This window comes from Oncorhynchus mykiss, chromosome 15, assembly GCF_013265735.2.
Source record: "Oncorhynchus mykiss isolate Arlee chromosome 15, USDA_OmykA_1.1, whole genome shotgun sequence".
NCBI lineage: Eukaryota > Metazoa > Chordata > Actinopteri > Salmoniformes > Salmonidae > Oncorhynchus > Oncorhynchus mykiss.
The window spans coordinates 16,927,459-16,939,796 of record NC_048579.1 but is presented as its reverse complement, the minus strand read 5'-3'; the positions used below and the strand labels follow the sequence as shown (position 1 = coordinate 16,939,796).

Sequence of the window (12,338 nt, the reverse complement as noted above, 5' to 3'; positions counted from 1 at the left end):
CGAACAAAGTAACAAAACGAAAGAGAACAGTTCTGTCAGGTAAGAGACTAAACAGAAAATAACTACCCACAAACACAGGTGGGAAAAAGTGCCTAAGTATGATTCCAAATCAGAGACAACGATAGACAGCTGCCTCTGATTGGGAACCATACTCGGCCAAAACAAAGAAATAGACAACATAGAATGCCCACCCCAAATCACACCCTGACCTAACCAAATAGAGATATTAAACATCTCTATAAGTTCAGGGCGTGACACCCATGGTGTTTATACTTGCGTACTATTGTTTGTATAGATGAACGTGGTACCTTCAGGCGTTTGGAAATTGCTCCCAAGGATGAACCAGACTTGTGGAGGTCTACAATATATTTTCTGAGGTCTTGGCTCATTTCTTTTGATTTTCCCATGATGTCAAGCAAAGGGGCACTGAGTTGAAAGGTAGGCCTTGAAATACATCCACAGGTACACCTCCAATTGACTCAAATTATGTCAATTAGCCTATCAGAAGCTTCTAACGCCATGACATAATTTTCTGGAATTTTCCAAGCTGTTTAAAGGCACAGTCAACTTAGTGAATGTAAACTTCTGACCCATTGGAATTGTGATACAGTGAATTATAAGTGAAATAATCTGTTCGTAAACAATTGTTGGAAAATTACTTGTGTCATGCACAAAGTAGATTTCCTAACAGACTTGCCAAAACTATAGTTTGTTAAACCTCTTTGGGCTGCAATCCCGTTATCGGGATGATATGACAACAGCCACTGAAAGTGCAGGGCGCCAAATTCAAAACAACAGAAATCTCATAATTACAATTCCTCAAACATACATGTATCTTATACAGTTTTAAAGGTATTCTTGTTGTTAATCCCACCACAGTGTCCAATTTCAAATAGGATTTACGGCAAAAGCACCACAAACGATTATGTTAGGTCAACACCTAGTCACAATAAAACACATTTTTCCAGCCAAAGAGAGGAGTCACAAAAACCACAAATAGAGAGAAAATGAATCACTAACCTTTGATAATCTTCATCATATGACACTACAGTGCCTTGCGAAAGTATTCGGCCCCCTTGAACTTTGCGACCTTTTGCCACATATCAGGCTTCAAACATAAAGATATAAAACTGTATTTGTTTGTGAAGAATCAACAACAAGTGGGACACAATCATGAAGTGGAACGACATTTATTGGATATTTCAAACTTTTTTAACAAATCAAAAATTGAAAAATTGGGCGTGCAAAATTATTCAGCCCCCTTAAATTAATACTTTGTAGCGCCACCTTTTGCTGCGATTACAGCTGTAAGTCGCTTGGGGTATGTCTCTATCAGTTTTGCACATCGAGAGACTGACATTTTTTCCCATTCCTCCTTGCAAAACAGCTCGAGCTCAGTGAGGTTGGATGGAGAGCATTTGTGAACAGCAGTTTTCAGTTCTTTCCACAGATTCTCGATTGGATTCAGGTCTGGACTTTGACTTGGCCATTCTAACACCTGGATATGTTTATTTTTGAACCATTCCATTGTAGATTTTGCTTTATGTTTTGGATCATTGTCTTGTTGGAAGACAAATCTCCGTCCCAGTCTCAGGTCTTTTGCAGACTCCATCAGGTTTTCTTCCAGAATGGTCCTGTATTTGGCTCCATCCATCTTCCCATCAATTTTAACCATCTTCCCTGTCCCTGCTGAAGAAAAGCAGGCCCAAACCATGATGCTGCCACCACCATGTTTGACAGTGGGGATGGTGTGTTCAGCTGTGTTGCTTTTACGTTTTGCATTGTTGCCAAAAAGTTCAATTTTGGTTTAATCTGACCAGAGCACCTTCTTCCACATGTTTGGTGTGTCTCCCAGGTGGCTTGTGGCAAACTTTAAACAACACTTTTTATGGATATCTTTAAGAAATGGCTTTCTTCTTGCCACTCTTCCATAAAGGCCAGATTTGTGCAATATACGACTGATTGTTGTCCTATGGACAGAGTCTCCCACCTCAGCTGTAGATCTCTGCAGTTCATCCAGAGTGATCATGGGCCTCTTGTCTTGGCTGCATCTCTGATCAGTCTTCTCCTTGTATGAGCTGAAAGTTTAGAGGGACGGCCAGGTCTTGGTAGATTTGCAGTGGTCTGATACTCCTTCCATTTCAATATTATCGCTTGCACAGTGCTCCTTGGGATGTTTAAAGCTTGGGAAATATTTTTGTATCCAAATCCGGCTTTAAACTTCTTCACAACAGTATCTCGGACCTGCCTGGTGTGTTCCTTGTTCTTCATGATGCTCTCTGCGCTTTTAACGGACCTCTGAGACTATCACAGTGCAGGTGCATTTATACGGAGACTTGATTACACACAGGTGGATTGTATTTATCGTCATTAGTCATTTAGGTCAACATTGGATCATTCAGAGATCCTCACTGAACTTCTGGAGAGAGTTTGCTGCACTGAAAGTAAAGGGGCTGAATAATTTTGCACGCCCAATTTTTCAGTTTTTGATTTGTTAAAAAGTTTGAAATATCCAATAAATGTCGTTCCACTTCATGATTGTGTCCCACTTGTTGTTGATTCTTCACAAAAAAATACAGTTTTATATCTTTATGTTTGAAGCCTGAAATGTGGCAAAAGGTCGCAAAGTTCAAGGGGGCCGAATACTTTCGCAAGGCACTGTAATATGACTTCATATTACACAAAACATGTATGTTTTTTTTTATAAAGTTCATATTTATCAAAAAAAATCTGAGTTTACATTGGCGTGTTACATTCACTAGTTTCAAAAACAGCCAGGGATTTTGCATAGCCACATCAATTCAACAGAAATACTTATCATAAATGTTGATGATAATACAAGTTATACACATGGAATTATAGATATACCTCTCCTTAATGCAACCGCTGTGTCAGATTTCAAAAAAACTTTACTGAAAAAGCAAACCATGCAATAATCTGAGACGGCGCTCAGAACAATCAAGTCAATATAGCCGCCATGTTGTAGTCAACATAAACCATAAATTTGATCTTCATCAGAATGCACTCCAAGGAATTCCAGGTCCACAATAAATGCTTGATTTGTTCGATAATGTCCGTTATTTATGTCCAATTGGCTACTTTTAGTTAGCGCGTTTGGTATACTTATCCAAACGCTCGTTCTGGTCAGTGTTGCGTCGGACAAAAACTTCAAAAAGTTATATTACAGGCCGAAGTAACATTTCAAACTAAGTACAGAATCAATCATTATGATGTTTGTAACATTAATCTTCAATAAAGTTCCAACCGGAGTATTCCTTTGTGTTTTCAGGAGCCATGGAACGCAGGTCGCTATCAGTGTAGTATTATAATCCGCATGACCAAAAAATGGCTGACTGCCAGACAATTGATTCATTCTGCTGTCATTCAGTCCCACAACACAGTAGAAGCCTCATTCAAATTTCTATAGACGGTTGACATCTAGTGGAAGCCCTAAGAAGTGCAACATCATTAATATCTCAAGCGGATTTCAATGGGACCTGTGTTGAGTACATACCCTGCCACAGATTTCTCACTTTCTGTTTTGATTTCTCCTCAGGTTTTTTCTGCCATATGAGTTCTGTTATACTCACAGACATCAGTCAAACAGTTTTAGAAACTTCAGAGTGTTTTCTATCCAATACTAGCCAATACTAATTATATGCATATATTAGCAACTGAGACTGAGGAGCAGGCCATTTACTTTGGGCACCTTATTCATCCAAGCTACTCAATACTGCCCCCCAGCCATAAGAAGTTTTAATTAACAAGAAATTTTTGGAGTGGTTGAAAAACAAGTTTTAATGACTCTAACCTAAGTGTATGTAAACTTCCGGCTTCAACTGTACTTGGCTGATAAACATTTGTTTTTTTGTCAATTGTGTCCAGTTGTCGTCGGGTCCTTTCGGGTTCGGGTCTGATTGTTCTCAGGTCCGGGTCCCTTTTTTAAATCATTGTCCTTGGGTCTGTTCTGTTCAGGTTGCAACTTTTTGCACCCGAGGAGACCTCTAGTGTACGTGTGAACTGAATTTGATAGATTTAGACAGGGGGTTCCTTGTAAGTTACTGGGGAAAAAATTTCAATACTGTAAATGTGTGTCTACAAATATTGTTATATTCTTTAAAAATTAAAACAAATAGTGACACTGAACAAACACACAGAACTCTTTTCTTTCTTTCCTTTCTTTCTTCCACTCTATCGTCTACTTTTATACTGTCTCCCTCTCCCCCCACTCTCCACCTCTCAACTCATAATTTCAGGACATCTGGAGGTACAAATAAAACATGGTTTGGCGTGTGCGTTGTGCCGCAGTCAGCAACGCTTGCAGCGAAAATAAATAAATCAGTCAAGTAATAAACCAGGGAGGTGCAGCCATGCAGGAAGTATCCTGCTCTGCTAGTCTACCTGTCCTGCAGGCTCCCAACAGCCTTTGTCCCCCAATGACTGACAGGTGACATGCTGAATGCTAACCTGCTAATCGCTAGCAAACCAACCCAATCTCTTTAGTCGAGCAGTCAGAATTTTTATTTTTCATGATATACAAGACACCTGCCTGATTCGCGCTTGTCTCAGTGGACTAATCCATTGCGGAAGCCACAGAGATGGCACAGTCAATCACTCTAAGACGTGATACTGAAATTGTATATGGTTATATTATGAAAAAAGAATGTTGCGACACTAATAAATCTAATAGTTTATGGCAAATGCGCTTTCTCCCGCGTTAGATATGGTCACTGTCTGCGGTTCTGAAAATTGATCTTCAGTGCCCTGTAGAATTGGCACCATTCCCTATGTTGCTATATGCATAATAGCAAAGATAACCAGCATATTGGGATTAAAAACAATGTGGCGGAGCCAGCAACAGCAGAGACGAGGAAACAGCCCTTGCTTTCAACCCTATTCCGACCTGATTAGTTTACTGGGGGTGAGTCGGATAATGTAATAATGTGCACAAGCACAAAACACCATATCTGTAATTTTAGTCCCACCCGAATTTGCCATGTCAGTAATTTTTACATGGCAGGAGAGTAACAATTCCAGCCAGAATAACCTACTGTTTTTTGGCAAACTCCAAGATCCCATGATAATACTAGTCCCGTGCGAATCGACATCCCTGTGATTTGAGAGAAATGTCGGCGGTTGACAGGTGTTGCTCACGGTTTGAGCAAGAAAAAACAATAACTGATTCGATAAATTGAACGATGTGCAGCACATAGCCTATATACAGCATGGAGAGTCTACATGTATCAACTTTCACAGTGAATGCTTTTGTTAATGTTTTGTGCGTATGAATTGAATATCGCCAAATGCATCAGTACAAAATATTGTGCCTATTTAATGTAACCCTTGCTGTTAATAGATCACAAAGCAGCATACAACTGACCTATTTTGAGTTTCTTTTTCACGTCCTCCGCATCCATTTTTCTGTCACGTGTTACTCTGTTCGGAGTTTGTTATAACCAATTTATTGATGTGATTATGATAGGCTATAGCTATATTGGTCACATGCATGCGATGCTTACATGTTTCACGTAAAGAGAGCAAGGGTTGAGCGAATAGGGAATGTTTTTCCTAAACAAATTAGATATTTCGATAACTTTTCAGTCAGAAATAAGTAAGAAAGAAAATGGCTGAAATGATGTAGCAGCTTCAGCACAAACAGCACAATAAACACTTGCTGTGCTGCCTTTGAGCTGCAGTAGGGAGGAGAACGAGACAACGTTGGCCAGTCACACTCTGTCATTTTTTTTAACAGTGTGACCATTGGGATCTTGAGTCATTTTGTGTGTCTTAATTACTTAATCACACAGTCTGCTTAAAACATCAGACGAGCTCATCGCATATGTAGTTGGTTTTATTCAAACACACATAGTGTGTATCTGTCTATATATGGAAAAATACTTTCAACAATTAGACCAATCGATTGACTCTCGGTCGAGCAAGATTTATTTTAGTCGTAGACAAACCTAATATGCTCACTAAGGAAAACTGAACAAAGCGTATTTGAACAATTTAAACCGTATCTGAACAGTTATTTAAGTGGCTATTCTTTGGAAACATTTTAGTTTGTTTATAGGATAGTGGGAGATAACGGAAATGTATTTTTCTCCCATCCTTGTGCTGTTAAATTACCTACATCTCGCTCTCCAATGTTTCCCCCCTACACACAATCCCTCCCTTTCTACCCCTTCCCTTTCTGTCGTCTAAATTTCCCAGGTTATTTATCTTTGCCATTTTAAAAAGGATTGGACTCAATTTGCCATGCTTCTTGTCAGTAAACTGGAGAATTCCGTAGTTAAACTGCACAGTGGGCAAACATTGTTTATTGAAACTTTCCCCCCATTAGTCATTTATAAGATTTAGTTCATGATGGATGTACTGTTTTTATTGAATACTAGTATTGGGCATATGGAGGTGTCAATCAAAAGGTGTTGTCCTTTGATTGGTCTAGGTGTGTGGGGGTTGTGGTAAAAAGCAATGACAGGACCTATTAATATCACTGTTTGGCTTTTAGACCAACACCGTCAAGCTCCAGCAATTCCAATTTCCATATGTCATTCAAACAAGCCTCTGCTGGTGGCCAAACACACACACACACACACACACACACACACACACACACACACACACACACACACACACACACACACACACACACACACACACACACACACACACACACACACACACACACAAAACAGTCGTTATACTTATTTGTCCCTTGCTGAGAAGATAAATGTGGCCAACTCTGTCAGGTACATTTCATTTCCAACTGCATGTCAGGTTCATGAAACATCACAGGAGCTTCACGGGGTGACATGGAACAGGCCCTAACAGGATTGCGGCGGCTAATTCAGTTTTTCCACTGTAACGCAGGGTGTACAGCAGACCCAAATATCCTGGGTAATGGCAGTATTGATCCTCGACATCTGAAGCCAAGTAATAAAGGTTGAGGTGTGTGACAGCACACTGAGTGAGAGATGGGGCGTGGAGAAAAATGTGACGAGAGGATAAATTCATGGGCTTTTTCTCTCCCTCAGTCGCTCCTTCTCTCTCCCCTGCTGAGAAACCATCCCTTTCAATAGTTTTTTTTTCTCTCCAGCTGACAAGGTCAAACCCCTTTGATACTTTTCCTCCTCAAGTTCCAACTTTCCTTGAACTTCCTTTGAGGAAATTTCACTTTTATGACTTATAATTAACTTTTTCGCTACCATCATTACTCACTGTATAAACTGCTACCGTAAAGACACTAATACTCACTGTATTAACTGCTACCGTAAAGACACTAATACTCACTGAATAAACTGCTACTATAAAGACCGTAAAGACACTAATACTCACTGTATAAACTGCTACCGTAAAGACGCTAATACTCACAATATATACTGCTACCGTAAACATGCTAATATTCACTATATATACTGCTACTGTAAAGACACTATTACTCATTGTTTTTACTGTTACCGTAAGGACACTAAAACTCACTATATACTGTGCATTCGGAAAATATTCAGTCCCCTTCACTTTTTATGTTAGAGCCTTATTCTAAAATGGAATAAATATTTTTCCCCCCTCATCAATATACACACAATACCCCATAAATACAAAGTAAAAACAGGTTTTTAGACATTTATTTATTAACAACAAAAAACTGATATCACATATACATAAGTATTCCGACCCTTTACTCAGTACTTTGTTGAAGCACCTTTGGCAGTGATTACAGCCTTACGTCTTCTTCGGTATGACACTACAAGCTTGGCACACCTGTATTTGGGGAGTTTCTCCCATTCTTCTCTGTAGATCCTCTCAAGCTCTGTCAAGTTGGATGGGGAGCGTTGCTGCACAGCTATTTTCAAGTCTCTCCGGAGATGTTCGATTGGGTTCAAGTCTGGGCTCTGGCTGGGCCACTCAAGGACATTCAGACACTTGTCCCTGAAGCCACTCCTGCGTTGTCTTGGCTGTGTGCTTAGGGTCGTTGTCCTGTTGGAAGGTGAAGCTTCGGCCCAGTCTGAGGTCCTGAGGGCTCTGTAGCAGGTTTTCATCATGGATCTCTCTGTACTTTGCGCCGTTCATCTTTCTCTCATCTTTTGGAAGGTTTTCCCATCTCCACAGAGGAACTCTGTCCGAGTGACCATAGGGTTCTTGGTCACCTCCATGACCAAGGCCCTTCTCCTCCTGTTGCTCAGTTTAGCCGGACGGCCAGCTCTAAGAAGAGTCTTGGTTTTTCCAAACTTTTCCCACTTAAGAATAATGGAGGCCACTGTGTTCTTGGGGATCTTCAATGCTGCAGAATTATTTTGGTACCCTTTCACAGATCTGTACCTTGACACTATGGACAATTCCTTCGACCTCATGGATTAGTTTTTGCTCTGACAACTGTGGGACCTTATATAGACAGGTGTGTGCCTTTCCAAATCATGTCAAATCAATCGAATTTACCACAGGTGGACTCCAATCAAGTTGTAGAAACATCTCAAGGGTGATCAATGGAAACAGGATGCACCTGAGGTCAATTCCGAGTCTCATAGCAAAGGGTCTGAATACTTCTGTAAATAAAGTAATACATTAGCAAAAAATTCTAAATACCTGTTTTGCATTGTCATTATGGGGTATTGTGTGTTGAATGATGAGGAGAAAAATGTATTTAATCAATTTTAGAATAAGGCTGTAACGAAATAAAATGTGGAAAAAGTGAAGGGGTCTGAATTCTTTCCGAATGACACTAATACTCACAAAATATACTCCTACCGGGAAGACACCAATACTCACTGTACCTACAGGTACAATCAAATGGAGACAATGAATGAGCCTTCTGAAACCCACCCTCAGCAGTGTGATAATATTCTGTACCATCAATATTTGACTCATTAAACCCAATAGAAGAGTTTCACTGCAGAGAGCATCCATTGGGAGAAATTACTAATTATAACAGTGCATCTATAATAGAGTCTTATTTTCTGAATCAGGCAGTATTAGAGTAGATTAGGTGTTTTAGTAATTGTTTGGATACACAGTTATTGTGTTTGGCTGATAAACATGGGAAAAAGCCAAATGTTAATTGCACAGTTAATGGAATCAGTAGACCTATCCAAATGTCTTATTAGCAAGGACAGAGAACTTGCGCAATGAATTTCAACTTGGATTGAAAGAAGTTCCTCTCTCACAGTAAGGACCGTAGTCAACGTTGTTGAGTGTTCAGTGTATTACTGAATTAATTTTATTTCTTTATTTGGTAGTCTTATATAATATGACATTGAATTGAACCCATCTCTCATCTAACCATTTATTTGTGCTGTCATTCATGGTAACAGGGTGATTGGCCACCCTGAGTAGTGTGTGTGTGTGTGTGTGTGTGTGTGTGTCAGTCATCCAGTAACTGTCAACGAGCTGCCATTGCTGACTAGAACACAGTGATGGTTTGGGAACACCATGAATGAGGGCCCCCAATATCCTCACCTCCCTAGGAGCCAGGGCCTTTATCCCTCCATATCCCCAGTTTGGGAGACATGGATCCCCAATCTGCTACTGTCTGGAACAGCTGCATTCCTTTGGGAGACAGTAGGCTTGATGTGTGTAGCTCACATAATGCAGAGCGGAATCAGAAAAAAATCCATCCTATAGAACGGAGAGGGACAATACCTTGCACAATACCTTGCAATACCGGGCATGATTAAGTTTCCCGTAATCTCTGTTTTTCTGTATGTGTGTATGTATCAGATTTGCATGTAGTACACTGTCACTGATAGATGATACATTGAGGAAAATATACTGAACAAAAATATAAATGTAACATGCAACAATTTAAAAGATTTTACAGAGTTACAGTTCATATAAGGAAATCAGTCAATTTAAATGAATTATTTAGGCCCTAATACATGACTGGGAATACAGATATGCAACTGTTGGTCACAGATACCTTTAAAAAGGTAAGGGCGTGGATCAGAAAACCTGTCAGTATCTGGTGTGACCACCATTTGCCTCACATCTCCTCCATATAGAGTTGATCAGACTGTTGAATGTGGCCTGTGGAATGTTGTCCCACTCTTCAATGGTCTTGCTGAATTGATGGATATTGGTGGGAACTGGAACACGCTGTCATACACGTCGATCCAGAGCATCCCAAACGTGCTCAATTGGTGACATGTCTGGCGAGTATGCAGGCCATAGAAGAACTGAGACATTCGGCTTCCAGGAATTGTGTACAGTTCCTTGTGACATATGGCTGTGCATTATCATGCTGAAACATTTTATTTTTTAGAATTTTTTAATTTCACCTTTATTTCACCAGGTAGGCTAGTTGAGAACAAGTTCTCATTTACAACTGCGACCTGGACAAAATAAAGCAAAGCAGTGCAACACAAACAACAGCACAGAGTTACACATGGAATAAACATACATACAGTCAATAATAGAATAGAAAAAGTCTATATACAATGTGTGCAAATGAGGTAGGACTAAGGAGGTAAGGCAATAAATAGGCCATAATAGGCCATAGTGGCGAAATAATTACAATATAGCAATTAAACACGAGTGATAGATGTGCAGAAGATGAGTGTGCAAGTACAGATACTGAGGTGATGGCGGGGGATGAATGGCATGACAATAGACCTCAGGATCTCGTCACAGTATGTCTGTGCATTCACATTGCCATAGATAAAATGCAATTGTGTTCGTTGTCCATAGCTTAGGTCTGCTCATACCATAACCCCACCGCCACCATGGAGCACTCTATTCACAGCGTTGACATCAGCAAATTGCTCGCCCAAACGACGCCATACACGTGGTCTGCGGTTGCAAGGCCGATTGGACATACTGCCAAATTCTCTAAAACAACATTGGAGGTGGCTTATGGTAGAGTAATGAACATTCAATTATCTGTCAACAGCTCTGGTGGACAATCGTACAGTCAGCATGCCTATTGCATGCTCCCTCAACACTTGAGACATCTGTAGCATTGTGTTATGTCACAAAACTGCACATTTGAGTTATTTTGGCTAAGGATAAGTGCTCACTAACAGGGATATAATCAAATGTGTGCACAAAATTTGAGAGAACATTTCTGGAATCTTTTATTTCAGCTCATGAAACATGGGACCAACACTTTACATGTTGCATTTATAATTTTGATCAGTGTATGTGGGTGGATATGGGGGAATATTTTACAACCGGGAATGAAAAGTAAGAAATATAAATGTAAATAAAACACCATTATCCATCCACTAGGTGCCAGTGTTGGTCAGTTTTTGGGAAACAAACTGCTTGTTGTTTCCTGTCCACCAGACTATAATGAAGAGGTGTGGATGTGTCCTGTTTGCCCAGGCAATGGGCCGGTGTGCATAGAGTAGGTTAAGCTGTTGTCTGAGGCAAATACACTCCATGATGTGGCAGTTCTGTACCACGGCAGTGGCAGCATCCTTGTCCGATGCATGTTTCTGATTCTGCGTCACAGACAGTGACATCACTACCTGACCTTGCTTTTAACTACTGCTGTTATAGTACTCCTGACTCTAAACATGAACATAGAAAAAGGCCATCAATGGATAACTGTAGACATGTTGCATCCAACAGTAACCTAAAGAAGAAAGGGCTGGGCCTACTGTTGCTTTTACATTCTGTTTTCATTTAAATAAGTCATTAATAATTGATAATACCTTAAGCTTGTTATGACATAATTCCTGAGTGATGGTAACTAGACGTGAGTATTACTGTAGAAATATCCCTATGGTTCTATGACTGGAAGGACTCTGCCCATTCTCTGTCTACTATTGAGATTTGAGTTGGCTCTCTAGAGCACAGCAGATAGGCCAATCCCTTCTCCCTTGATAACTACCATGCCTTGGATGCAGCAACGCCCTCTTTTTAAGCTCTATGGCTGAATCCTAACCCCACAGAGCCTGTGCTTTAGTTGAATGTGAGGAGGTGCTAGAATATATCCACCCTTAGCTACTGCACCGCAGGGTACTGCTGCTCAAAATGTAATCACATTTACCGTGTAGCCTATCCACATCACCAAGCCTAGCACTCCTTTCCCCATCTCACCCTCCCACAGGAAAGGTGTGTGTGTGTGTGCCATGTACAGTGTACCACCTGTGTTGTCTAATAACCTATCAAATATATGTTAATGACTTCAATTTTTGGGTGAATCTGAACACTTGTTGCATATGCATCATAGTCCCCGGCAGGTATGTTGTAGCAGCATGTATCATTTACAGAGCCCTTTGCGTATGCAAAACCCCCAGCACAGAGCAGATACCCTTATTCTATGAACTCCTGCCTGAAGTGTTCCTTCCGTATGCCATAGAGACAGCCAGGATGAGTTTAAGATTATTCTGGTCTCT

General features: G+C 40.4%; 1 protein-coding gene across 3 annotated transcripts in view; it reads left to right on the top strand.

The window, feature by feature from the left end:
- Window positions 1-12,338, top strand: part of LOC110489714 (dipeptidyl aminopeptidase-like protein 6) — a 342,826-nt gene that overhangs the window by 123,096 nt on the left and 207,392 nt on the right. The window lies entirely within an intron of this gene.